Source organism: Saccopteryx bilineata, chromosome 1, assembly GCF_036850765.1.
Source record: "Saccopteryx bilineata isolate mSacBil1 chromosome 1, mSacBil1_pri_phased_curated, whole genome shotgun sequence".
Taxonomy (NCBI): domain Eukaryota; kingdom Metazoa; phylum Chordata; class Mammalia; order Chiroptera; family Emballonuridae; genus Saccopteryx; species Saccopteryx bilineata.
In genome coordinates, this window is record NC_089490.1 from 294,641,817 (window position 1) to 294,669,090 (window position 27,274).

The 27,274-nt window shown below is 33.9% G+C and overlaps 1 pseudogene; it reads right to left on the reverse strand.

Moving 5' to 3' along the window:
* Positions 1–14,673: 14,673 nt before the first annotated feature.
* LOC136320430 (histone H3.3C-like) lies at positions 14,674–15,093 on the reverse strand (annotated as a pseudogene).
* Positions 15,094–27,274: the final 12,181 nt, after the last annotated feature.

Consider the following 27,274-nt stretch of genomic DNA (forward strand, 5'->3'; position numbering starts at 1 on the left):
GAGGAAAATTAAACATGATTCTCCTCTCATCTGAGCTGAAAAGAACCCCCTGTATACTATTTCAAATGTGTACTATACATCTACAACAAAAATATAGCAGGTGACAGTGCAGAAATTACTGTTCTTCACTATAACATTAAGCTTTAAACACTTACATATTAAAGTGCTTAAATGTTAAGTTGCAATAATAAGAAAAGTTTGCTAAAATTTCTTATTTATCCTTAGAATCAAAATGTTTGTGATAGTGATATCTGCCCTTACTCTCAGCTTTGGTGAGGACACAGGATTTGGATTATAAATGAAAAAGAAAGAAAGAAAAAGAAGTAAAGCCATACACATCCTTATCAAAAAACAAAGCTCCTTATTTTGATATTGGGGTGTAGAAAACAAAATTAGCACATTTCAGAAAAGTTTAACATTTTCTTATGTAACCTGGAGGGTGAACAACTTTTTAATGTATCCAAATGAAAAAAAAAATTTTTGTCACCCATTGCCCTTTTAAAATATGCTTAGTGAGACCATAGCCAGGGCTTTTGAGTTCACTCTTAGATAAAATTTGTTCTAGAGATACTTAATATTGTTATTAGAAAAATAAAGTAATTAGACTGTATAGTCAAAGACATTAGTCATAAGTTTGAACTTTGACTTAGTAGTATATTTTTACTCTACATTAATACCAGCCTGTTTCAGGCTGGAAGCTTTCGGTACTAAAATTGTAAGTATAGGTGGCTTTTTGATTTACTCACTTAAAGTCTCCTAAGCAACTGTTCTCCTACCCTCTTTTCTAGATGCTGTTTTTAAGGTAAAGATGGTTCTTATTTTAACCATCATTTAGTCCATGGGTCCTGTCATATTTGGAGATGGCTTCTTTTCTGAGTTCTCCTGGTTGCCACCTCTTTCCTGCTTTTCTCTGACTTCTAGGTGTTTTGTTGCTGTTGTATTGCCAGTTTCCTGAGCTTCTTGCTGCTGCATTTCCTCCGTGACTCCAGGTGGCGCTATTGGACAAAAGTCAGAACTGTTTTTTTTTGCACAATTCACATTTGGCTAGGAGATAACCCTACATATACAGGGATTGTATGTAGGTTGATCCCAAAACAGAATCACCCTCCAAAGAGTCATTAAGTCCTTTTTCTTTTGCAAAAGTTCCAAGATGGGAGTCAATCCTCCTCTACTCTGCCTTCCAAATGAAAGCATCATATATTAAGCTCTCCATAGGTCCCTGTGAGAGTCTGCACCTCACAAGGATATTTAAGTAGAGGGAGGGAGAAGGGAAGAAAAAAACAACAACGTATTTTTATCCAACAATATCTTCCCTCCAATAGCTTCTCCTGCAAACTATCTCTTATTTCTGTCTCTCATCTCTTACATCAAGAGTCGGAAACCTATGGCTTGCGAGCCAGATGTGGCTCTTTTGATGGCTGCATCTGGCTTGCAGAAAAATCTTTAATAATAAAAAAAATAACCTTAAAAAATAAAACATTCTCATGTATTACAATCCATTCATTTTCTACTGCTCATGTTCATGGTTGCAGGTGGCTGGAGCCAATCACAGCTGTCCTCCAGGACAACATCAAATTTTTATTGGATAATACATAACGTACACGTGTCGTTGTATGGCTCTCATGGAATTACATTTTAAAATACGTGGCGTTCATGGCTCTCTCAGCCAAAACAGTTCCCGATCCCCTGTCTTACATACTTGAAGAAAATTCAAAACACTGAGATGAATTTATTTTTATTATTTTAGTTTTCTATGTAGATTCTACAAATGGAATTTGTGGTTCACCTTTGACATTTTATATCTATTGTGTCTTAAGAATCATATACAACATCTCGAACATAACAAGCCATTCTATTTTAAAATCTTACTTATTTAATAGTGAGACGATATGGGCTTCAGAAGGCATCTTGGATTTTAAATGCATCCAGATGTACTTATAAGAAGTGTCTGAGCAAGAAAACTCCAAGAGGTTGAAGGAAGCATGAAAGAGTCAGTCATAGAATTAAAGAGAAAACTAGTTTCTGACACTTAGAATCCTGGAATACATGTTTCATTGAAAGAACAATATTCTGCAGATATAAAAAAGATTCCTGCAGGATATGTTCATTAATTTATTTGCTCTTTCATTCATACATTCATAAAAATAAATACCAATGTTTTATATGTAAGAAGCTGTGTGCAGTGAGCTGCAATGCTGTGCTAAAATATCAAATATTAGTTATATTTTACAGGGGTTATAATACCTTTCTAATGAGAAGTTCATATAGTATAATCTAGGTTTTCTTGAGAAAATAAAAAAGTGACATTGTAAAATGCTTATGTGGGAGCACAAACACGTGTGCTTTTTTATTTCCTACCTAATATTATTGGTTTAATTTTATTTTAGTAAATTATTATTGTGATTTGACATGTGAATTTTTTATTCTATTAGTTATGATGTGGATTTTCAAATATAAACTCAAGTCAACAGAAATGCACCACTCTTGAAAAATAGCCGAAGTTTTTAAGCCTCAGTCTGGTGATACCCATATTTAGTTGTTTTTCAGTGATGACAAATTATTTCTTTATAAAGTTAAATATACTCAAACATGAAACTAGTAATAAATATTGTTATATCATTTGCACAACTACTAAAATAAATTACTGATTAAAATAATTTATATTTAAATAAAAATTATATTTGTATTTATAATATATTAAAATGAAATAAAATGTTGATTAAAGGATAAATTTACATAATGTGGCCTATGTTTTGCTGCAACTAAACTATCACTTAAAATATAAAAACATTGTTGCCACATCAGTATGAAATTTTGAGTACGGCATACTTACTCTAGTGTCCGGGATTTGATGATTTTTATTCTCAAATCAATTTAAGTTTTATTGTTCAAACTACTCTAAAATTTGAGTTTATACTTTATGCCATAAGGTCCTTTAGTGCTGACTTAGCAATAATACTTAGTTTACTTTTTCCTTGACCTCCTTCTTTTCTCATTAACCTGAAATCATTTAAAAGTAAAATGATTTGTTGACTCAACAGTTCAACAAATCATAAACATAGAAGTAAATCCACATACTGAATTCATTCTATAAGTAAGCCTTATAGTTATAATTAACTATGTAGTTCTAAGGCAAGCATAGAAATGCTGCAAAATACACCACAATAAATTGTTTAAACTTATAACTGAAGTAAATGTAGGCACTTAAAACTTTTTGTTGTACTATCTAAAAAGAGGAGAAGAGGAGAGGAGAAATTTTCAGAATCTTTAGAAATATATGGCTCCCAGGGAGACCCTGATTTAGACCTTGTGTTTCTTTGTATTCTAAAATACAGAGTTTAAAGTAATAAAACAGTATTTCACTTTATATCAGGCTATACAATCAATATATTCCTATTTACTTTTATTTATTATTTTAACATATTTGGCATATATAAAATATATGTGACATAAATTATGAGGTACCTGAGAACCTGCACAGTTTTAAAAATGGAGCACTTCTATAACTCCGCAAGTCTCTCCAGGATTCAAACCCTGATGGCTCCCTTCCCGTCCAGAGGTATTAATAACATCCTGTTTTTTAAACTTATCATCATTTGCCTTTTAATTTATATATTTATCACATGTTTATTTTTTTAAATATATAGATTACTTTTACTTATCTTTCATTTTTTAAATGGTATTATTCTATATACAGTATTTTGTGTTTTTCCACTAATTTAGTTATTGCTGGCTCACTTATTATTATTACCTTTTATCTCCTCATATAGTTCAAAACACATTTATATTTATTTCTAAAATGTCAGCATTGAAGTCCTTGAGAGTCTAAATCTATTGCTCTTTTGCCCCCCACAAATTCTCATTCACGGTGATTGTGTGTGTCTCTGTGTATGTATTCATTTTTGCTTGAGTTTATTATTTAGTAATTAATAATTTGTGGAAAGTCAGGGCTTAAATTAATAATGCTTTCTCTGGGAGAGAATTTCCATTTTCGTCTACTACAGCCTAGGTGCCATAGCCCATGGTCTTATCTCCTGCTAGTACTGTGCTGACACATGTTCTCCTCTCCACCCTCGGAGACCCCTGCCACACCATGAACTTAGTGCTATTTTGTCCAGTGAGAGTTTTCTATACAGTGCTGCAAGCCCATCAAATCTATAAGATTTATGTTTTACTGACCGGGCAGTGGCGCAGTGGATAGAGCGTCGGCCTGGGATGCAGAGGACGCAGGTTCGAGATCCCAAGGTTGCCAGCTTGAGCGCCGGCTCATCTGGTTTGAGCAAAAGCTCACCAGCTTGGACCCAAGGTCACTGGCTCAAGCAAGGGGTTACTCTGTCTGCTGAAGACCCGTGGTAAAGGCACATATGAGAAAGCAATCAATGAACAACTAAGGTGTCACAACAAATGATGATTGATGCTTCTCATCTCTCATCTCTCTGCGTTCCTGTCTGTCTATCCCTCTCTCTGACTCTTGCTCTGTTAAAAAAAAAAAAAAAAAGATTTATGGTTTATAAAGAAGTTATTTCTTTAAGAGTTAGCTTCCAAAAGAATCTTACCAGGAAATGTTCTAGAAGCAGATATCATAACTGGCCTGTTCAATTATACCCAGTTGTTTTTTTAAAAACATATATATATGTGTGTGTGTATGTGTGTGTATAAAATAATAAAATTTAGTCTTTCAATAAATCAAGAATTTTCATATGACCAAAGAATAGAGAACAAAGAGTCATAGGATTTAAATGAATTACCTATTTTATACTAAATGATATTTATTTCAAAATGCATTACAAGAGAAAGATAAAAAATCAAAGATGAAAATGTAATTCTAAGTGCTTTTTTTGACAAAGAAAAAGAGACAGAGAGAGGGACAGATAGGGACAGAGAGACAGGAAGGAAGAGAGATGAGAAGCATCAATTCTTTGTTGCGGCTCCTTAGTTGTTCATTTATTGTTTTCTCATATGTGCCTTGACCAGGGAGCTACAGAAGAGTAAGTGACTCCTTGCTCAAACCAGCGACCTTTGGGCTCAAGCCAGTGACCACAGGGTCATATCTATGATCCCACACTCATGCCAGCAACCCTCTGTTCAAGCTGGTGATTCTGCACTCAAGCCGCAACCTCTGGGTTTCAAACCTGGGTCCTCTGTATACTAGTCCAGTGCTCTATTCATTGTGCTACTGCCTTGTCAGGCTAATTCTAAGTACTTTTTATTGCATTGCTGAAATCTTTCCCTTAGTACCTCTTATCTTTGTGTTCCATGAGCTACTACTGTGCACTTAAATATATATTTTTTTCTGTCTTGTATTTTATTTTTAATTTTGTTATTTACAATCAAAGAGGCCAACGTGATTTTAATGTAAGCCTTGAATAAAAGCACAAAAAATAATTTTTTTCTAATAGCAATATGCTTACCAAATCACTATGTGACTCTGAGCAAGTTAGGTAAACTGTCTTGTGTAAAATGCAAGCAATAATATTCCTACCTGTTGTGACAATTAAGTAAATTAAATTAATAAATATAAAATGCTTAAACAGTGCATTTACATAGTAAGCATTATGTGTTTTGATTCCTGTTTCTAGCATTGCCATTTGGTAGGAATTTAAATGTTTGTCAATTCCATATTATATGCCATCGTTAAATGCAAGAGGAAGCAATAGCGTCCATTTGATTGTATTAGTTTCTTTTGCTGTGGACTTGGTCAACAGTGCTTCATTAAGCAGGGGAGTGGATAAAGGAGAACATCTTAAATAATTACTCATAAATCAGTGCTTTATTTGATCAATGCAAACCTATTTAAAAAAATTTTAAGTAAATCTTTTAAAAAATGTTTGTCACATTTTAGGTTGCTCTTTCTAATATATATGTACCCCATTAACGTTCTGGAAATAAATGCAATAACCCTCAATAGTTAGAATGTTGAAAAGTAACACTTTAAATAGGTCCCAGTTCCTTTCCCTGATTTTATATTCAACACCACCTGCTGCTTTAATATAAAAAGATATTTAAAATGAAAATAGTTCATTATTAATGAAACATGCAGTCAAGGTCACAGTAAGTTCTTGTCCACAATGGACTACTTCCTTTATAGATTCTTAGCCTTCTCTTGAAGAAGTGTTCAGCTTTAAATAATAAACTAAACTGTCTTGTGTCAGAATGTAGGCCAGGTGGCCAGAAAGATAACATGACAACTTTAGGAAGGAATTTCCTACTCCTTCATACCTTATGAACTAATTCTTTTATTCCCCTTCAAATGCTGGCAAGCAAAGCAAGAATGTTCTTCTGAGAGCATGGGGAGAAAAAGGAACATTCCAACACGTTATGGCAAATTCGTGAGTGAATACAGCCATATATTTCTAAAACCAATCAAAGTGTTGCCCTTTTATTCTTTCTTGAAAAGAATAAATTCATAATTTAACTTTATATAAATATATATAATTATATATATATATTTACATACATATTTTCCTCCCGAATAAGCAATGTGAACAACAAATCTAGGAACCCTAACTCTAAGCTGTTAAGGGGAAAATGGGAAACTATCCTATTTACCACAATCTGAGTAAAATTTAAAAATTCTCACAATACAATTAAGATACATAAAATAGATGCATGTGATATATTAAGCTAATTTTTTTAAACTAACATTTCTTTTCTTCAAAGTTGCTTTGGGAAATTGGCATCAATTGCTATATGCAGCCCTGTCAGTAGACTTGTCACATTTGTAACATTTCTCTAGTGGTGGCTTAGGTAATGTTCCTCATCTGTAAAACACTGAAAATTAAGTGTGTCTATGGTCTTAGGTGCTCAATTTGTACCCAGGCTGCTTGGACTATGAATCAGGAAGAAGAGGATCCCCCAGAAGCTGGGGATCATGTTAATTTTATATTGCTTTCCCGTTTTGGTACTATAAAAATTACCATAAATGTAGTGGCTTAAAACCAGATACATTTAGGATCTTAGAGTACTACAGGACAAGTGTGACAGGTTTCACCCAGCTAACATCAAAGGGTTGGTTGATAGGGGAGGGCTGTGTTCTTTTCTGGAAGTTCTAGTGGAGAACTGGCTTCTTTGTCATTTCCAGCTTTCAGAGCCTACTCTCAAGTTTTGACTTAGAGAACCCTTTCTTCAACTTCAAAAGCGCAGGTTGAATTCTTTTCACATTGCATCAATCTGACTTCCTCCTCTGAACTTCTCTTCCATTTTTAAGTGGTAACAGTGGGCCCATCCATATAATCTAGAATAATCTCATTATGTTAAGAATAGCTGTTCAGCAACTTTAACTGCCTTTTTCTATATCACAGAATATAGTCACAGGTAGCTGGGATTAGGAGGTGGATATGCAGGGCAGTGATTTTCAACCTTTTTTGAGCCACGGCACAAATTTTACATTTACAAAATCCTGGGGCATACCACAAAATGACACTCTAACACAGTACATATTATACATATAGTTAATAATATAGTTTCTAAATGTATTTATACTCACTTAGTGTGAAACCTGGGCCTGTTTCGATTAACACAAAAGGGATATCCTGACAAGAATGGTAGAAAGACCGCACAAAGCTCTTCCTCAATAGTTCTCAGTCTCTCTCTGTTTTTAGTTTTTATCGCAGTCAAGCTTGAGAAGCTCAGCTCACATAGATATGTGGTTGAAAATGGGAGCAATGTCAAAGTAGCTTTGTTGCCCAGAATGGGGAACTCCTTGGCAGCAGATAACCAAAAACTGTCCAAAGGAAGATCAGCAAACTTTAGCTTTAAAGTTAGATAACATTGTGATGAATTGTGATGCATTGTATATCATCCTCTGCAGAGGCCTCTTTTAAAAAGAAAAAGGTCAAATATCTATATACACCATCAGGATAGACATAACCAGCAAAGCTGAGGCTTCATCTAGTGATGGCAACATTTACCTCCAGTCCTGACCAGGATTAGAAATCGGGACCATGGGGAGGAGTAGCAGCTTCAACTACTCGCCACAGCTACACAATGACAAGTGCGCGGCAGCCCGAGCGGGGACCTTCCTGGGTATGGATGAGAGGCGGCCTACTATTGGTTTATCTCTAGTGGTAGGGATGAATCCTAGAAGGTGATTGGTCAGTGAGCGTTCCCTGTGCCTCCACTCTTCCTGTCGCTGATAGCTGGAGGGATTGTGAGGGGAATGTTTATGTTCGGATGGAGGCAGCTGGCGGTGGGCCGGATAAATAGCCTCCCCGGGCCGTATCCGGCATGTGGGCCATAGTTTGGGGACCCATGTTTAATTTCCTATGGCACACCTGACCATGTCTCACGGCACACTGGTTGAAAAACAGTGATCTAGGGGATGAGGAGGTACATTATTCTGTTTATCACAGGGACAATATTTTCTGTGTTGTTTCAGTAGTACTGTTCAATGTTAATATTCATAGAAAACATAATCAATTGAATAACCAATTATCATTTTTTGATAAAAAGTTACACTAATGGATATTTAATGAACCCATTACTTGATATTCATGTAAGAGACTGGTTACTGCTAATGAAATGATAGATTAATTATTGGAAAAACTGTTTCATTTCAAAGTGAAATGAGTAACAAACTATGGATGTAGTTTACTCTATTATTGAAAATCAAAATAATGAATGTCATATGCAGTATTCATTATTCCTTTGATGAACTAAGTTTAGCAGTTTTATAAACAACCAAGCAAATTTTGAATATGGGCATATCATAAAACCAACTAGAGTGTTTTAAAAATATATGAATAAGGTAACTTAATGGGGAGGTAGAGAAACTAAATAAGACATTGAATTGATTAAACAAAAATAAATCAGTTGCTAATTTTAAATTAAAAATCAATGTTATCTTTTTTAAAGATCTAATTAATCACACATCTAGCTAAGCAATGCATGAACTAATCTTAGAGTGCACAAAACGTAATGCTTCAGGCTTAGAATATCCATTTTTGAGAATTATTTCAATTTAAGTATTATTTTGCTAGAAATAACAAAAAATAAGCATTTGTAGTAACCTTGCATAAACATCATTTTATGTCTTCTGTGCACCTGATATATAGTAAGGCTAATTATAAATATTTACTATGTATGAGAAGCAAAGATTTTATATACTTTTATTCATATAGTCTTCAATGAATTAACACTAGGAAGTCAATATTATCCCCATTTTATGGACTTAGAAACTGAAGCACTGAGAGATCAAATAATTTGTTGAGGATACAGTAAGAATTAGATCTGGCCTTTCTAATTCACTTACCCTTGCTCCATAACCTTAATTATTAAGCAGTATTCTCCTGCCTTCTAACTTTGATCATATGCAAATCTTTTCCCTCTTATATGTAAGATGCCTTACAGTTTGCCTTGTTGAGTTTTGAGCAGTTATTCTGAAGATATATATCATATATATATAACTATTCAATAATATATTACATATGATATATAATATATACTATAAATATATATGTGTGTTATTCATCTACTATATTTTCAACCTCAAGAAACACAGGCTTCATGCTTTCTCAATGCATAGATGTAAGCTATGCACATCAGTGTAAGAAGAAAAAGTCAGTTGCAGCTGGCTTGGTATTATTCAAATTGGAACTGGATGAGCATGTTTGCTATCACTCTTACTCAGTGTAATACTTTGGAAAGAGTACAAGATCAATATGACTATATATTAGTTTTCTGTTGTCTTATAACAAATCATCATAAATTTAGTAGTGTGAAACATCATTTATATTACAGTTTCCAGGTCAGGGTTCCAGACACAGATTAGCTGGGTACTCTGTTCAGGGTCTCCCCATGCTAAAATCAGGATATTGGCAGGGATTGGAATCCCATTTTAGGCTTGGAGTCCTTTTCCAAACTCATTGATCACTGGTAGCAGTCATTTCCTTGTAATTTTATAGGATCAGAGAACCTCATCTCCAAGAAACCACCCGTTGTTGATCAGAAACATCTTTCTGATGCTTCACTTTCTTTTAAAGGGCTCACCTCACAAAGTCAGGTCCACCCAGCCATGATAATTAATAACCTAATCACTGGAGTGATACCTTATCACAAACTGAAGAGGAGGAGATTACATAGGGTACATATATCAGGAGCAGAGAATTTAGGATGTCTTAGAGTTCTGTCTAGCACAGATCATTTTCTCAAATTCAATACAGATATTATAAATGTCTGTTCTACCAGGTGACCAGATTAAAAGATACTCTAACTCTTAATAATAATCAATCTAATGGCTAAAGTTTTAATATCCAGATGCATGCTTTTCATGTATATTGCAAATGTAGAATGCTAATGTGTTTTGTCTATTTGAAAATAGTCTTTAAGTTATATGGATTTTCTCACCCTTGAATGTCTTCATTTTTATTCTATGTCAAACTGTCTTTTGTGAACTAAATATTTTTTGTTAAATATTTTAAGACTGAATTTTTTATACTGTGTTAACATATTTTAATATACTTATTATTACAACTTCATTCTGTTTAAATGGCAAATAAATTAACCTTCTGTTTAAATGGCAAATAAATTAACCTACATTAATAAAAAACAAACACAGGAGCGTAAGTACAATATAAGACATCTAAGAATTTAAGAGTCAAACAATATCTTTTTTTTTTTTTTTAATTTATTTATTTTTTTTTGCATTTTTCTGAAGCTAGAAACAGGGAGAGACAGTCAGACAGACTCCCGCATGCGCCCGACCGGGATCCACCCAGCACGCCCACCAGGGGGCGACGCTCTGCCCACCAGGGGGCGATGCTCTGCCCATCCTGGGCGTCGCCATGTTGCGACCCTCCTGGGTGTCGCCATGTTGCGACCAGAGCCACTCTAGCGCCTGGGGCAGAGGCCACAGAGCCATCCCCAGCGCCCGGGCCATCTTTGCTCCAATGGAGCCTTGGCTGCGGGAGGGGAAGAGAGAGACAGAGAGGAAGGCGCGGCGGAGGGGTGGAGAAGCAAATGGGCGCTTCTCCTATGTGCCCTGGCCGGGAATCAAACCCGGGTCCTCCGCACGCTAGGCCGATGCTCTACCGCTGAGCCAACCGGCCAGGGCGCCAAACAATATCTTAATCCAAGATGTCTATACTTTATAAAGAATAACTAAACTACCGTAGGTGCTTCAAAAATATCAGAAAAATCTAATAACTCTTTGGGGTGTCTCTGAGAGTGAGAAATTTAAGAGAGAGTTTAACAGGAGTAATAAAAATAATATTGTCATCTTTTACATATTTGTTTTTAGTCTTCGAACCTATTTTCCCATGGTGAAAAGACTCTGACTGTTGATCACATGCTCACTTTCTGGATGCCTGTGGGACACGGTATTGCAAGAGATACTTTCCAACTTCATGGCTGGAACCAAAATAATATTAGCTGAAATGTGGAATGGTCTCCCCCACTGAGACGAGCAGGCCAAGCATGGGAAAGCCTTATGTATTTTAGCATCTCCTGTGATAATTTTTAGACTTTTGTATGTCACATTACAAATTTCACCCGGTGGCAATCTACTGAGATGACATATGGCCACAGCATATGCTCGGCAACAACTTGACCCGGTACTGGAAGTTCACTGTAAAGATAAGCAACGTTAGCATTCCTCTACAAAGCTGGTGATTTGACTGAAAATATATCTACTTATTATTCATAGAAGGTAATCATGGGCTTTTTAAATAAGCATGTTGTTTTTAACAACAAAACTAAACTAATTTATATTGTTCATATAAGGTAATTGATCCCCATGAAACAAAATTAACTCTCATATTTAATTATCTGTTTATTACCTAGTTCTCTAATATTCAGCATATTTTCAAGAGAATATAATAAATACTGTTTATAGTCTCACGTTAGTCTGCTCTCTTCATGAGACATAATTTAAATATATAGTGATATATAGCTAAATACATAATAGTTGTTATTCTAGCACAGCTAATTGCCATAAAATAAAACAAACTACTATTAAAAGTATTTAGTATGGCCAAATTAATTAGATTATTATAAGAACTTTTGGTTACTCCCTTGGCTTCTAAATATAAATGTAGGTTTTGTTAAATATTATTGCCCTTCAAGTCATGTACTTTGCATTTCTTTTAAGGTATATCTAGCACTGTTTGTAATTCACATAAGACTCAGCTTCGATTAGGATCCAATACTATCTCGTAAGAAAGAAGTTCTGATTTATTGCATCTAGCATAGCCTTGTTACATAATGCATTGTTTCAGATTATTTATGATAGGTTCTTGAGGTCGTTCATCCTTTGGACCGATTAAATTTTTGTATTATTAACTATTTTCTACCATATTTAAAAAATTCTGTGTGTGCTTTTTACAACAGTTTTTGTTGTTGCTGCTGTTTGGATTGTTTGTTTTTGCTTGTTTCCTCCCTGTCATGGGATTCTTCCATTTCAGTCATCTGTTGCTGAGCAGCTAGTCTAATTCATGGACGGTTCCCACCTGACATCAGTCATGTTCTGTGGTTGTTCGCAGACAGCAATGGACATTCAGACTTCACAGTCCCAAATAACACAGATTTCAATTTTTTTCAGGACACATTTTTTATATTGGCTACCACACCGGCATCTTGTCACCTCCTTCAACAGATGTTGGTTGTTACCCTCCCTCTTCATGTAGAATTTAGTCTTTATCTGTGTATGATGTGAAGTTCTCTCCCCTTCCACGGTATCTACTTTTTCCAGATTTTTTGTTGGGAATACTTTTTATCCCATTGAATTGCTTTGGTAAATTTTCCCAGAAATTGAGTGTTGAGGTTCTATTTTTTTGTTCTGTGTTCTGCTGCATTAATCTGTCTATTCTTGACAAGTCTACCATATTATCAGGTAAAACGTACATCAAGTGATTTAATCAGGTAATGTGTGCCCTGAAACCCTGTTCTCTTTAAAGTAGATTTGTACTATTTTAGGTCCACTATATTTCCATATACAATTTACAATTGGCTTATCAATTTTTACTTTAAAAACACATTGCATTTGATTGGGATTACTTTGAAACTACTTATCAACAAGTGAGTATAGATATCTTAACAACACAGAATCAAGTGCATGAACATTGTACATCTCTTCATTAAGTAAGGTATTTTTAATCTCAACTATTTTTAATTATATTTGGTTTTGAATGTATACTAGAAATAACTTGATAAATTAAGAATCTTACATTTTTTATTCTGTTGTAAATTATATTTTAAAATTCTATTTTTCATTTTAATAAAATACAATTAAATTGTACACACTGACCTGTACCTGCAACCTTGTTAAATTTATTTATTATATCTATGAGCATTTTTAGATTCCTTAGTAATCTCTGTGATCTTCTGTCACCATAATACACATACAGTTTCTTCCTTTTCATTCTGCATTTTGGCTTTTTCTATTTCTGTCCTTCTTGCATTGGCTAGGGACTCTACTATAATGCTGATTAGAAATGATGAAAGAAAACATTCTTACCTTGCTCTACATTTTGGGAGAAAAGTATTCAATTCAATGATCAATACCAGTTATTATAAGGATAGCTGTAGGTTTTTCTTAATACTATTTATAATATTGAGAAAAATCCTTTTTTATTCTTTTGTAGATTTTTTTCTAATGAATTGATACTGAGTTTTTCAGAGACTTTCAAAATCAATTGTTCATATTTATATCCATCTATAATCTGTAATTTGGTGAATTGCATTGAGTATTATTCAAATGTAAAACCAATTTGTATTCTTAGGATAAAACAAATATGGTTCATAATGCATTTCATATACTGCACTGTTTACTATACTGGCTACTTTAAGGATACACGTGTAAGGATATTATTTTATCATTTATTAACTAATAAAGACATTAATTAATATGTATAGATAACATGTTAAGCATATATATATATATCTTTTCTCACTCTTTGTTCAGTTTAACTGGGGGTTTTGAATAGTTATTGCTGTTTCTAAAGCTCTCATTTTTATTTAATTGACATTTTATATTCTTTGTATACTTTACAAATAGCTGCTTTTACATTTTCTACATCATTTATTACAATCTTACCTTTTTCTAATACATTAATTTTGTGGTATGTATTTTTTTCTGTGAGACTCTGCAGCTGCAAAGATTTAGGCAAATTGCATTTTCATTTTCATTCAGAACCAAATAAGTTCAACTCCCTTTGTCATTGTATTTTATTTATTTTTTTATAGTTTAATGTATTTTAATAGCAAACTTACAGGAACAGCACAGAAGACAGACAATATTAAAAACATACTTGCATGTAGGACAACTCAGAAAAGTATAGTGAATGGATGAAATCTACTGTATAATAAAAATGCTACAAACACCATTTAGTTGCCAACAATAAGAAATTTACTTATTTTAAAGAAATCCAAATGCTGGCATTGTCCAGAAAAATTTAACAGGTTTATTTATATTGTTATAAAGTTGAACTGCTGAAACTAGTTCACTGAAACATTTTGACTTGCATTAATGCTTTATGTCCCCACGTTTAAACTTAAAAATTCACACATAAATGAAAATGGAAAAACTGCCAATACCTGATTTCTGTCCCCTATTTTCAACTTGTAATCATATACTTAGGTGCCTTTTGACCCCATGGGGAAAAAAAATCTAATGTTCAGAACTATCAATAACAGGAAGAAGAGAATTCTTTTTTAAAAAATAATGAAATGTTTCCCATCATAGTGGATTCTTAAGCACATTCTCCATGTATGCGGCATGCTAGCTGGATGTCTTTAGGCATAATTGTTACACCTTTGGCATGGATAGCACACAGGTTGGTGACTTTAAAAAGGCCAACCAGATAGGCCTCACTTGCCTCTTGCAATGCACCAATAGCTGCACTCTGGAAGCTCAGATCTGTTTTGAAGTCCTGAGCAATTTCTCACACCAGACGCTGGAAGGGAAGCTTGCGAATCAGAAGTTCAGGGAACTTCTGATAATGTCTAATTTCACTAAATGCCACAGTAACAGGCCTATAATGATGAGGTTTCTTCACCCCTCCAATAGAGGACACACTCTTGCCAGCAGCTTTGGTAGCCAGCTGCTTCCTAGGAGCTTTATCACCGTGGATTGTGGGCAGTCTGTTTGGTAAGAGCCATGGTATAAAGACCTCTTGACTTAGTCCCCTTCTCCTTGGGCTGGAGCTCAGCAAATTATAGGAGGCGCTGGCCTTAGAGAGAGACCATGGCGCGCAGTGTTGGCAAACACCGCCTTTGTCATTTTATATTTGATAATTGCATCAGAACAGTTTCTTAGTTTCCAAATATTGGAATTTTTTAAAGATATATTTCTGTTTGTTTTTGTTTTGTTTCCGTTTTTGTTTTAGGAAGAGAGGGAGAGAGAGAGATAAGAAGCATCAACTCATAGTTGTGGCTCCTTAGTTGTTCTTTGATTGCTTTCTCATATGTGCCTTGATCCTGGGCGCCAACTGAGCCTGTGACTTCTTGCTCACGCCAGTGACCTTGGGCTCACGCCAGTGACCATGGGGTCATATTTATGATCCTATGCTCAAGCCGGTGACCCCACACTCAAGCTGGTGAGCCTGCGCTCAAGCCGTGACCTCGCGTTTGGAAATTGGGTCCTCCGCATCCAAGGCTGATACTTGATCCACTGTGCCGCCGCCTGGTCATTGTTTCCTGATATACCCAGGCTTGTTTGTTTTTTTTTGTAATTGATAATTTTATTTATCTGAGGCCAGAAAGTGTATGTGTACTTGTGTTATAATTTTTAATTAATTGAGGTGGATGTTAAAGGCCCAGCATGAGGTCTATCATGGTGAATGTTTCAAATATATTTATACTTAAAAAGAAAATGTGCAATACACATTTTGGATGCACTGCACTGAGAAAATTACATTAAGTTAGTTGATTATGTGTCCAAATCTGTGTTTTGTTGATAATTTTAAAAATGTTTAATTTTAGAATAGTTTTGGACTTATAAAAATAATTGTAAAGATAGTACAGAAAGTTTCTATATACCTGGCTTCCAGTTTCTTCTAACATTTTATGTTAGTAAGTCCATTTATTACGATTAATGAACCAATACAAATATATGGTTATTAACTAAAATATATAGGTTTATTTCAAATTCCTTAATTTTTTCCTTTTTTTTAATTTTATTTATTCATTTTTTTATTAGAGAGAGAGAGAGAGAGAGAGAGAGAGAGAGAGAGAAAACAGGGGGAGGAGCTGGAAGCTTCAACTCCCATATGTGCCTTGACCAGGCAAGCCCAGGGTTTTGAACCGGCGACCTCAGCATTTCCAAGTCGACACTTTATCCACTGCGCCACCACAGGTCAGGTTCAAATTCCTTAATTTTTATCTAATGCTTTTTTTCTTCTGTTCCAGAATCCCTCCCAAGATACCGCATTACATTTGATTGTGACATCTTTGTAGGCTCCTTTTCGGCTGTGATAATTCCTTAGGTTGTTATTTGTGCTGAAATGGATAGTACATCCTTGGTCGCATGGCTGATGTAGTATTTGCCAAGTTTCGCCACTTAAAAGTTAACTGTTTTTTCCCCTTTCCTGTATTGTATTCTTTGGAAGAAGGTTACTGTTATAATCTACAATTACAAAGTGGCAATTTCTACACAATTTCCTTGAAGGCAGGCTACGTACATTAATTATGTGAATTTTTATTTGCACAAGGTTTGTTTATGCTAATAGCATTTATTTATAGATATAAATAATTTATTTATATCAATATAAATTTATGGATATTATTTTTATTTAGGGTCTTTACACAATATTACTTTATTTTATGCTCAAAATGCTAGCGTTCTTTCTGATACATGGTGTAATTTTGCCATATTCCCATAAATGCGTGTGGGTGGCTGAGTGGAGGTTTTTAATAACATATTATAGGATTATCTTTTATATTGTGTATTTTACGGGCACCAATATTAGATCAGCCATTTCTCTAAGGACCCTTGGTGCTCTTTATTGGAGAAGGGCATTAGACATGAAGATTTGGTTGCTGGGAAAGCTTGTTACTATGGAATACCTTTGCTCTTAGGCTCTTTCAGCTGAAAAAAGCCAGGCCATATATGCCTGTAAAGTACTATGTATTTTCACTTGTCCACATATACTTCTGTACGTGACCATCTGTATCTATATTAAGCTAAACATAAATTCATGGTAATATCCCCAACTACCATTCATTACCTTATGGCTCATTTTAGCCTCTTGGTCATGCTTATCTATAAATTTCTAGTCAGTAAAAAACTTAGTTCCCATCATATGTGATCCATTTACAAAAGGTTTCAGTACTGTATACATGAATAAAGAATCGATACTATTAACTTCCACACTCAAAGGAAGCAATTTCAATTAGTGTACAGTGCTCATGCACCATTTATTTTGCCTTTGGATTTACATACCACTCCTTTCCAAAGTTACTTACATCAACACTGTTTTCCTCACCACATTCAGTGAGGTTGTTTCATTTAGTTGTAGTACAGTTCAATTGGTTTATCACTATTTACATTTTTTCCCTGATATCCCCAAACTTCCTAAATAATTTCTTTAAAAACTGCATGAAATCTGGTTTACTCTTTATTCTATACTCAGATTTTCCAAACGCATAGTGTCATGCATCCACTCTAACAGCACCATACAGAGTGGTTTCACTGCTCTGAAAACCCAGGTGTTTCCCCTATCCAACTTCTTCCTGTCTCTCCCAAATCCAGGTCACTACTCTCTTTTTATCTTTATCTGTGTTTGCCTCTCAGAATCTCCTATAATTGGAAACTAGTATATATGTAAAGTTTTTAGACTAGCTTCTTTTACTTAGTGATACGCATGTAAACCTTATGTCACTTCATGACTTGTTAGCTGATTTTTTTCATTGCTGTATAATATTCTGTTATTTGTTTTGTTTTTCTATTCTCTTATTGAAAAACATCTTGGTTGCCTCCAAATTTGGAGGTTATGAATGAAGGTTCTCCAAATATTCAAAAGGAATTCTGTGTGTGTGTGTGGGTATGTCCTCAAAACAGGTGAATAAATATCTATGAGCATAACTGCTGGATCACATGCTAAGACTTTATCTAGTTTTGTCAGAAACTTTCAAACTATTAGATTGCATTTCTATCAGCAGTGAATGAGGATCCATTGCTCTATATTTTCACTGAAATCGCTAGTGTCAGTTTTTAGATGTTAGCCATTCTAAAGATGTGTATCTTCTTAAGATTTCAATTTATTAGTTCTATCAGTAAATGATTATTGGTTAAATATTAAATGTATTTAAAGGTTGAGGTATTTCTAGGTCAGTTTTTGCTTCCAATATATTTTAACTTCATTGCTAGGTATATATCTAGAATTTTTATTTTTGAAAAATGGACTCTTATTTTAAAACATTCATCTTTATATCTAGAAATACTAGTCCTAAAGTCTATTTCCTGACATAAATTTACTTTGTATTATGTTATTATTAAAACATGTATCTTGTAATTAGCATGCATTTGACTCTTGCTTTTTTTCATTATAACAATTTTGACTTATTAGGTGATTAGTTCCATTTATATTAGTTGGAATTAATGATATCATTTTATTCTAATTCCTAGCTATTTGTTTTCGATTTGGCTCATTTTTTTCTTTTTCTCATTTTCTGTTTTCATCAAATTAAGTAATTTTACCATTCCATTTTATCTTCTCTATTGATTTTTAGCATTACTTTTTATAATTGCTGTAGTAATACAATATGCTTCTAATTCATTTCAAAATCTAATATGAGTAAATAATATAAAACTTAGGTATAAAGCACATATTACATCATGCCTCAATTAATGTCCCCATACTCTTTTCCTCTTATCATACATATTCTTTCTAAGATTTTTCTTTTTTTTACACATATTCTTTCTACTTCTTTTATAAGCCATTGCTATTATTTTTCTTTAAGCAGTCATTACTTTTAAAAAAATTAAAGAGAAAAATATCTTTGCATATTTACTCAGATGTTCACCATTTCTATTTGCTTTGATAAATTAGGAAGAACCGAGTTTTAGTTTACTATAAATTTTTTTAGCCATAATAACTTCTTTTAAGTATATCTTGTGTTACAGGTCTCTTGGTAGTAAATCTCATAGCATCAGTTTACCACATGTATTTTTTTATTTCTCCCCAATTTTTAAAGGATATTTTCAATAAATATAGAATACTAGACTGAATTTTTAATCATTCTTCTGGCATGTTAATATTTCATTTCATTGTGGATAGCAGTTTCAAAAGAGAAATCAATAGAAGAGAAATCAATCTCATACTCACTCCTGTGTTTATATGTATTTTTTCTTATATATTTATTAATTTATTTATTTAATAAATTTTTATTAATTTTAATGGGGTGACATTAAAAAATTAGGGTACATATGTTCAAAGAAAACATCTCCAGGTTATCTTATCATTCAATTATGTTGCATACCCATCACCCAAAGTCAAATTGTCCTCTGTCACCTTCTATCTGTTTTTCTTTGTGCCCCTCTCATCCCCCCTCTCCCTTCTTCCTCTCCCCCCCACTCCCCATAACCACCACACTCTTTTCCATGTCTCTCTCTTTTTTATGTCGCACCTACGTATGGAATCATGCAGTTCTTAGTTTTTTCCGATTTCCTTATTTCACTCCGTATAATGTTATCAAGATCCATCCATTTTGTTGTAAATGATTCGATGTCATTATTTCTTATGGCTGAGTACTATTCTATAGTATATATGTACCACATCTTCTTTATCCATTCATCTATTGAAGGGCTTTTTGGTTGTTTCCATGTCTTGGCCACTGTGAACAACACTGCAATAAACATGGGGCTGCATGTGTCTTAATGTACCAATGTTTTTGAGTTTTGGGGGTATATACCCAGTAGAGGGATTGCTGGGTCATATGGTAGTTCTATTTTTAGTTTTTTGAGGAACCACCATACTTACTTCCATAATGCTTGTACTACTTTACATACCCACCAACAGTGGATGAGGGTTCCTTTTTCTCCACAGCCTCTCCAACACTTGCTATTACCTGTCTTGTTGATAATAGCTAATCTATCAGGTGTGAGGTGGTATCTCATTGTAGTTTTGATTTGCATTTCCTTAATAGCTAATGAAGATGAGCATTTTTTCATATTTCATATATGTGTTGGCCATTTGTATTTCTTCCTGGAAGAAGTTTCTGTTCATGTCCTCTTCCCTTTTTTTTTATTGGATTGTTTGTTTGTTTGTTGTTGAGTTTTATGAGTTCTTTGTATATTTTGGATATTAGGCCCTTATCTGAGCTGTTGTTTGAAAATATCATCTCTCATTTAGTTGGCTGTCTGTTTATTTTGTTGTCAGTTTCTCTTGCTGTGTAAAAACTTCTTAGTCTGATGTAGTCCTATTCATTTATCTTTGCCTTCACTTCTCTTGCCTTTGGAGTCAAGTTCATAAAATGCTCTTTAAAACCAAGGTCCATGAGTTTAGTACCTATGTTTTCTTCTATGTACTTTATTGTTTCAAGACTTAAATTTAGGTCTTTGATCCATTTTGAATTTATTTTAGTACAAGGGGACAAACTGTAGTCGAGTTTCATTCTTTTGCATGTGGCTTTCCAGTTTTCCCAGCACCATTAGTTGAAGAGGCTTTCTTTTCTCCTTTATCAAAAATTATTTGACCATATATATGTGGTTTTATTTCTGGACTTTCTATTCTGTTTCATTGGTCTGAGTGTCTAATTTTCTACCAATACCATGCTGTTTTGATTATAGTGGCTCTATAATATAATTTGAAGTCAGGTATTGTAATGCCCCCAGCTTCATTCTTTTTCCTTAGGATTGCTGTGGCTATTCGGGGTTTTTTATACTTCCATGTAAATCTGATGATTTTTTGTTCCATTTCTTTGCAAAATGTTTGGAATTTTGATGGGAATTGCATTAAATTTGTATATTGCTTTGAGTAATATGGTCATTTTGATTATATTTATTCTTTCTATCCAAGAACAGGAAATATTTTTCTACTTTATTGTATCTTTTTTATTTCCTTTAACAATGCTTTGTAGTTTTCCTTATATAGATCCTTTACATTCTTTGTTATGTTTATTCCTAGGTATTTTATTTTTTGGTAGCAACCATGAAGGGGATTATTATTTTTTAGTTCATTGTCTAATGTTTTGTTGTTGGCATATAGAAAGGCTATGGACTTTTGTATATTAATTTTGTATCCTGTGAACTTACTGTATTGGTTTATTGTTTCTAGTAATCTTTTTGTGGAGTCTTTGGAGTTTTTGAGGTATAGGATCATATCATCAGCAAATAGTGAAACTTTAATTCTTCTTTTCCAATATGGATGCCTTTTATTTCTTTATCTTGTCTGATTGCTGGGGCTAGAACTTTTAGTACCACGTTAAATAAAGTGGACAATCCTGTCTTGTTTTTGACTTAAGGGGAAAAGTTCTCAGTTTTATGCCATTTAATATGATGTTAGCTGATGGTTTATCATAAATAGCCTTTATCATGTTGAGATATTTTTCTACTATATCCATTTTGTTGAGTGTTTTAAACATAAAATTGTGTTGTATTTTATCGAATGCCTTTTCTGCATCTATTAATAGGATCATGTGGTATTTGTTCTTTGTTTTGTTGATATGGTGTATTACATTAACCGTTTTACATATGTTGAACCATCCTTGAGATTCTGGGATGAATCCCACTTGATCATGATTTACTATTTTTTAATGTGTTGTTGTATTCGATTTGCTAGTATTTTGTTTAGTATTTTAGCATCTATATTCCTTAGAGATATTGGTCTGTAGTTTTCTGTATTTGTGCCATCTTTGCCAGGTTTCTGTATGAGGGTTATGTTGACCTCATAAAATACGTTTGGAAGTATTGCTTCTTCTTCAATTTTATGGAGGACTTTGAGTAAAATAGAAGCAAGTCTTCTTTGAATGTTTGATAGGATTTACTAGTATAGCCGTCTGGGCCAGGACTTTAATTTTTGGGGAGGTTTTTAATAGTTTTTTCTTTTTTTTTTTTTTTGTATTTTTCTGAAGCTAGAAACGGGGAGAGACAGTCAAACAGACTCCTGCATGCGCCCAACCGGGATCCACCCGGCACACCCACCAGGGGGCGATGCTCTGCCCACCAGGGGGCGATACTCTGCCCCTCCGGGGCATCACTCTGCCACAACCAGAGCCACTCTAGCGCCTGGGGCAGAAGCCAAGCAGCCATCCCCAGCGCCCGGGCCATCTTTGCTCCAATGGAGCCTTGGCTGCGGGAGGGGAAGAGAGAGACAGAGAGGAAAGCGCGGCGGAGGGGTGGAGAAACAGATGAGTGCTTCTCCTGTGTACCCTGGCTGGGAATCGAAACCGGGACTTCTACACGCCAGGCCAATGCTCTACCACTGAGCCAACCGGCCAGGGTCTAATAGTTTTTTCTATTACCTCCCTGCTTATGGGTCTGTTTAGGCTTTCTGCTTCTTCATGACTCAGTCTAGGAAGGTTGTATTGCTCTAGGAATTTATCTATCTTCTAGATTGTTGAAATTTGGTGGCATATAGGTTTTCATAGTATTCTACAATAATTCTTTGTATATCTTTGATATGTGTGGTGATTTCTCCTCTTTTATTTTGTATTTTGTTTATATGAGTCCTTTCAATTTTTTCTTTGGTGAATCTTGTCAAGGGTTTGTCAATTTTGTTGAAGTTTTCAAAGTACCAGCTCCTTGTTTTATTAATTTTTTTATAGTTTTTCTATTCTCTATTTCATTTATTTCTGCTTTGATTTTTATTATTTCTTTTCTTTGGCTGGTTTTGGATTGTCTTTGTTCTTCTTTTTCTAGTTCCTTAAGGTGTGAAGTTAAGTGGTTTACTTGGGTTCTCTCTTGTGTTTTTATATAGGCCTGAAGTGATATGAAATTCCCTCTTATTACTGCTTTTCCTGCATCCCAGAGATTCTGATTTGCCTGTATATATCTTTTGATCTCTGCGCTTATTTCTTCTTTGACCCACTCATATTTTAAAAGTATGTTGTTTAGTTTCCACATTTTTGTGGGCTTTTTTACCTCTTTTTTGCAGTTGAATTCTAGTTTCAAGGCTTTATGATCAGAAAATATGCTTGGAACAATTTCGATTTTTCTGAATTTGCTGATGTTATTTTTGTGGTCCAACATATGATCAATTCTTGAGAATGTTTCATGTACACTAGAGAAAAATGTGTACTCTGTCACTTTGGGATGAAATGTTCTGTAGATGTCTATTATATCCAATTGCTCTAGTGTTTCATTTAAGGATTATATTTTTTTTATTGATTTTCTGTTTGGATGAATAATCTAGAGCTCTCAGCAGCATATTGAAGTCTCCAAGTATGATTGTATTTTTGTCAGTTTTTGTTTTTAGGTCAGTCAGTAGCTGTCTTATATATTTTGGTGCTCTTGGTTTGGTGCATATATATTAAGAATGTTATGTCTTTTTGATTCAGTGTCACTTCAATAATTATGAAATGATCATTTTTGTCTCTGATTACTTTTGTTGTCTTGTAGTCAGTATTGTTAGATATGCATATTGCTACACCTGCTTTTTTTTTGGATGTTATTTGCTTAGAGTAGTTTTCCTGCCTTTCACTTTAAATTTGTTTTTATCCTTGTTGCTTAGATGTGTTTCTTGTAGGCAGCATACAGTTTGATTTTTTTTAATTCATTCTGCTACTCTGTGTCTTTTTATTGGTGAGTTTAATCCATTTATATTTAGTGTAATTATTAACACTTGAGGGTTCCTATTGCCATTTTATAGATTGCTTTCTGTTAGTTTTGTATCTTGCTTGATTCTTCTCTTTTGTTTTTCTATCATTTGTTTTTGTTTGGTTGTAATCCATACTTCTTTCCTCTGTTACTTCTTTTTTCAAGTCATGTTCTTCTGTGTTGGTTTTTTCATGGGTGGTTACCATTAAGTAATAAAAAGAGTACCTACCATGTTCATTGTAGTACACTATCTCATGAGTGCTTCTGCACTCCATCGTCCTTTGCTACTGTTAATCTTTGTCCTCTCCTCTTTTTTTGTTTCTGTTGTCACAGTTTAAATTTGGTTTTATTGTGTTCTTGGTTTAGCTTTCACTTGTGATTTTGTTTTGTTCTTTGTATCTGTTGGAAAATCCCCTTTAGTATTTTCTGGAGTGGGGATTTCTGATGATAAATTCCCTCATCTTTTCTGTATCTGTGAATGTTTTTATTTCTCCTTCATATATGAAGGATAACTTTGATGGGTATAATATTCTTGGCTGGAAGTTCCTCTTTCAGAACTTTAAATATTGGAGTCAACTCTCTTCTAGCTTGTAGTGTTTCTGCTGAGAAATCTGATGATAATCTAATACGCCTTCCTTTATATGTTGTATTCTTCTTTTCCCTGGCTGCCTAGAGAATTTTTGTTGTTGTTGTTGTTTGTTTGTGTCAATTTTACTATGATGTGCCTTGGAGTAGGTTTGTTGGAGTTAAGATAACTCGGTATTCTGTTTGCTTCTTGAATTCGAGGGCTTAGTTTTCCACAGGCTGGGAAATTCTCATCTATTATTTGTTTGAATATGTTCTCCATTCCATTTTCTCTTTCTTCTTCTGTTATACCTATTATTCTTATGTTACTCTTTTTGATGAAGTCAGAAATTCCTGAAGACTTTCTCATTTTTTTAAATTCTTGTGTCTCTCTCTTCTTTTCTCTGTTGTGGCTCAAGTTGCCTGTCTTCTATGTCACTAATCCTCTCTTCTATTTGGCCTGTTCTATTAGCTAAGCTTGTTACCTCGTTTTTCAGTTCATGATTTGAGTTTTTCATCTCTGATTTGATTTCATAGTTTCAATTTTCTTGGTAATATATTCTTTGTGTTCATTGAGTTGTTTTTTTTTGAGCTCCCTAAATTGCCTTTCTGTGTTTTCTTGTGTATCTTTGAGTATTTCAGATTTCTATTTTAAATTCTCTGTAATTTAACTCCAACATTTCCAATCTGTAAAAAAAAAATTTCTATAGATTTTTCCTCATCTATCTGTTCTACATCTCTGTTTTTTGTATTCATTATATTCAATTTTCTTTTCTTTAATGGTATCTGAGGGTGGTTTTGCTAGTACCACTAATGAGAATTAATAAAGAGTAAAAAGAAAAAAACAGACTATAAAAAAATCAGTAAAAAATTATTATTATTTCTTTTCCTTTTTTGAGAAAATACCGTAAAAAATTGAGAATTATATTGTGCTAAATAGAACAAAAACTATCTATAACAGAGGGCCTGAGTTGGGGAGAAGTGATGAAGGAGCAAAAAGAGGTAGGGACCCACAAAATGCAAAAAAGTAAAAAATTTGGATCAGGAATAAAATAATTTGTTTTTTCATAATGGTTGACTGAGAGATATAGTGAAAGGGATAAGAGGAAACAAGAAAAAGAAAAAATATAGTATTGTATTAAGTGAAACAAAAACTACATAGAATGGAGAGCCAGGGTTGGGGGAATGCTAGTGAGTTAAAAAGTGAAGTAAAAAGTACACAGAATGCCACAAAGAAAAAATTTGAATCCAAAATAAAATAATTTGTTTTTGAGTAAGGATCGAATGAAAGGAAAAGTAAAGGAGAAAAGAAGAAACTAAAAGAGAGGGAGAAAAAAGAAAAAGGAAAAAAAAAGAAAAAGTAGAGAGTTAAGGGTTTTGGAGTGTAACCCTCATAGAGAGAAAGAAAAAAGAAGAAAAAATGAGAAATGTAACACTTATGTGTAATGTAGTTCAAGATGAAAAGAAAAGAATAAGACGAGTGGAGAATAAAAGGACCAAGATGGAAGAAGAAAAAAAAATAAAGATAAGAAGATAGAAGAAACAAAGAAAAGTGACAAAAGTTATAGAGACTGTTAAAGACTGTAGAGCAGCGGTTCTCAACCTGTGGGTCGTGATCCCAGTGGGGGTCGAATGACCAAAACACAGGGGTTGCTTAAAGCCTCCAGCTTAATCAGGCAGGGCTGGGAGCCAATTGTTCTTGAGGTGTCTTTCTATGAGCCTCCAGGCATGTCCACTATGCCTCAGCACTCTGTGGGACCACTCTCCCCAGGCTTTTTGCACTTTGTAACCTGTATTGGATTCTTGTTCAGTATGTGGGTCTTCCAGATGCTCCAGAGATAAATTTTTCTGTCTCTGGTTGTAGAACTTGTTGGGGAGAAGTATCGGGAGCACTCTTCATGGCACCATTTCTCTGATAGATATTTATTTATTTATTGTTTTTGTTTTCAGCAATTTAAGTATAATGTACCTAGATATAGTTTTCTTTTGTTTGTATTCTGCTAGACATTTAATAAGTTTTCTGAAACTATAAATTGATATTTTCATGAAATCTGAAATGATTTTGCTATTTATTTCCTCAAATATTTTTTTTTGTGCTAGCCTTCCACTACTCCAAATACATACTAGATATAAGATTGCTTGATATCACTGAGGCTTTTCTGTTTGTTTCTGTTTTTACTTTTTTTTTCTGTTTTTATATATTTTAGAGGTTTCTTTTTTGGTCTGTCTTCAGGTTTACTGATCTTCAATAACTAATCTATTAAGCTCAATCCTGTGAATTCTTCATTTCAGATCTTGACTTTCACAATCAAATTTTGATATTTTTACAGTTTTAATTTTTTTAACTAAAATTCCCTATCACTTATTATGTTAATATTTTTCTTACTCTCTTTAACATTGAAGCTAATTTCAACAAGTTTGCATCTCTTGTTTTTCTTTGACTACTTTTCCCCTGGTTATGAGTTCTATTATTCTGCTTCTTTGCATATCTATCAAATTTTTAATTGTATGCTGGACATTGTAAATGGTATAATGTCACAAACAAATTTAACCATTTTCTATTAAATATCCTTAGTGTTTTGGGGTTGGGGTTTCATAATTCATTTAATAAGGGGTCAGCTTTACCTTTTGGATATTGAGTTTTAGTTTAATTTAGGTAAGCCTATAAGACCTCCCATTAGAGTCACCCTAATTCCTAGGGATGGTCTTTCTAGGGAATTAATAAATGCCTGTTGTGTTCAAATAGGTCTACCTGTTTGATATTCTTACATATCTCAGCATACTATGCAGTTTCCACTGCCAAGGTAACTCATGGACTCATGCAACCATGAACTCCAATCTCTACATTCTCAATTCTTTAAGTCTTTTATACTTCACCTCAACATTGTTTTCTATACCAATGAAGTCCGAGAAGCACCTCTAGTGCTAGGATCCCCTTGGTGGTTTTCCTTTCCTCAGATGTCATCTAGTAATGTTGCTTATGTCAAACATCTGAAAACATCTCTTTGGGATATACCTCCT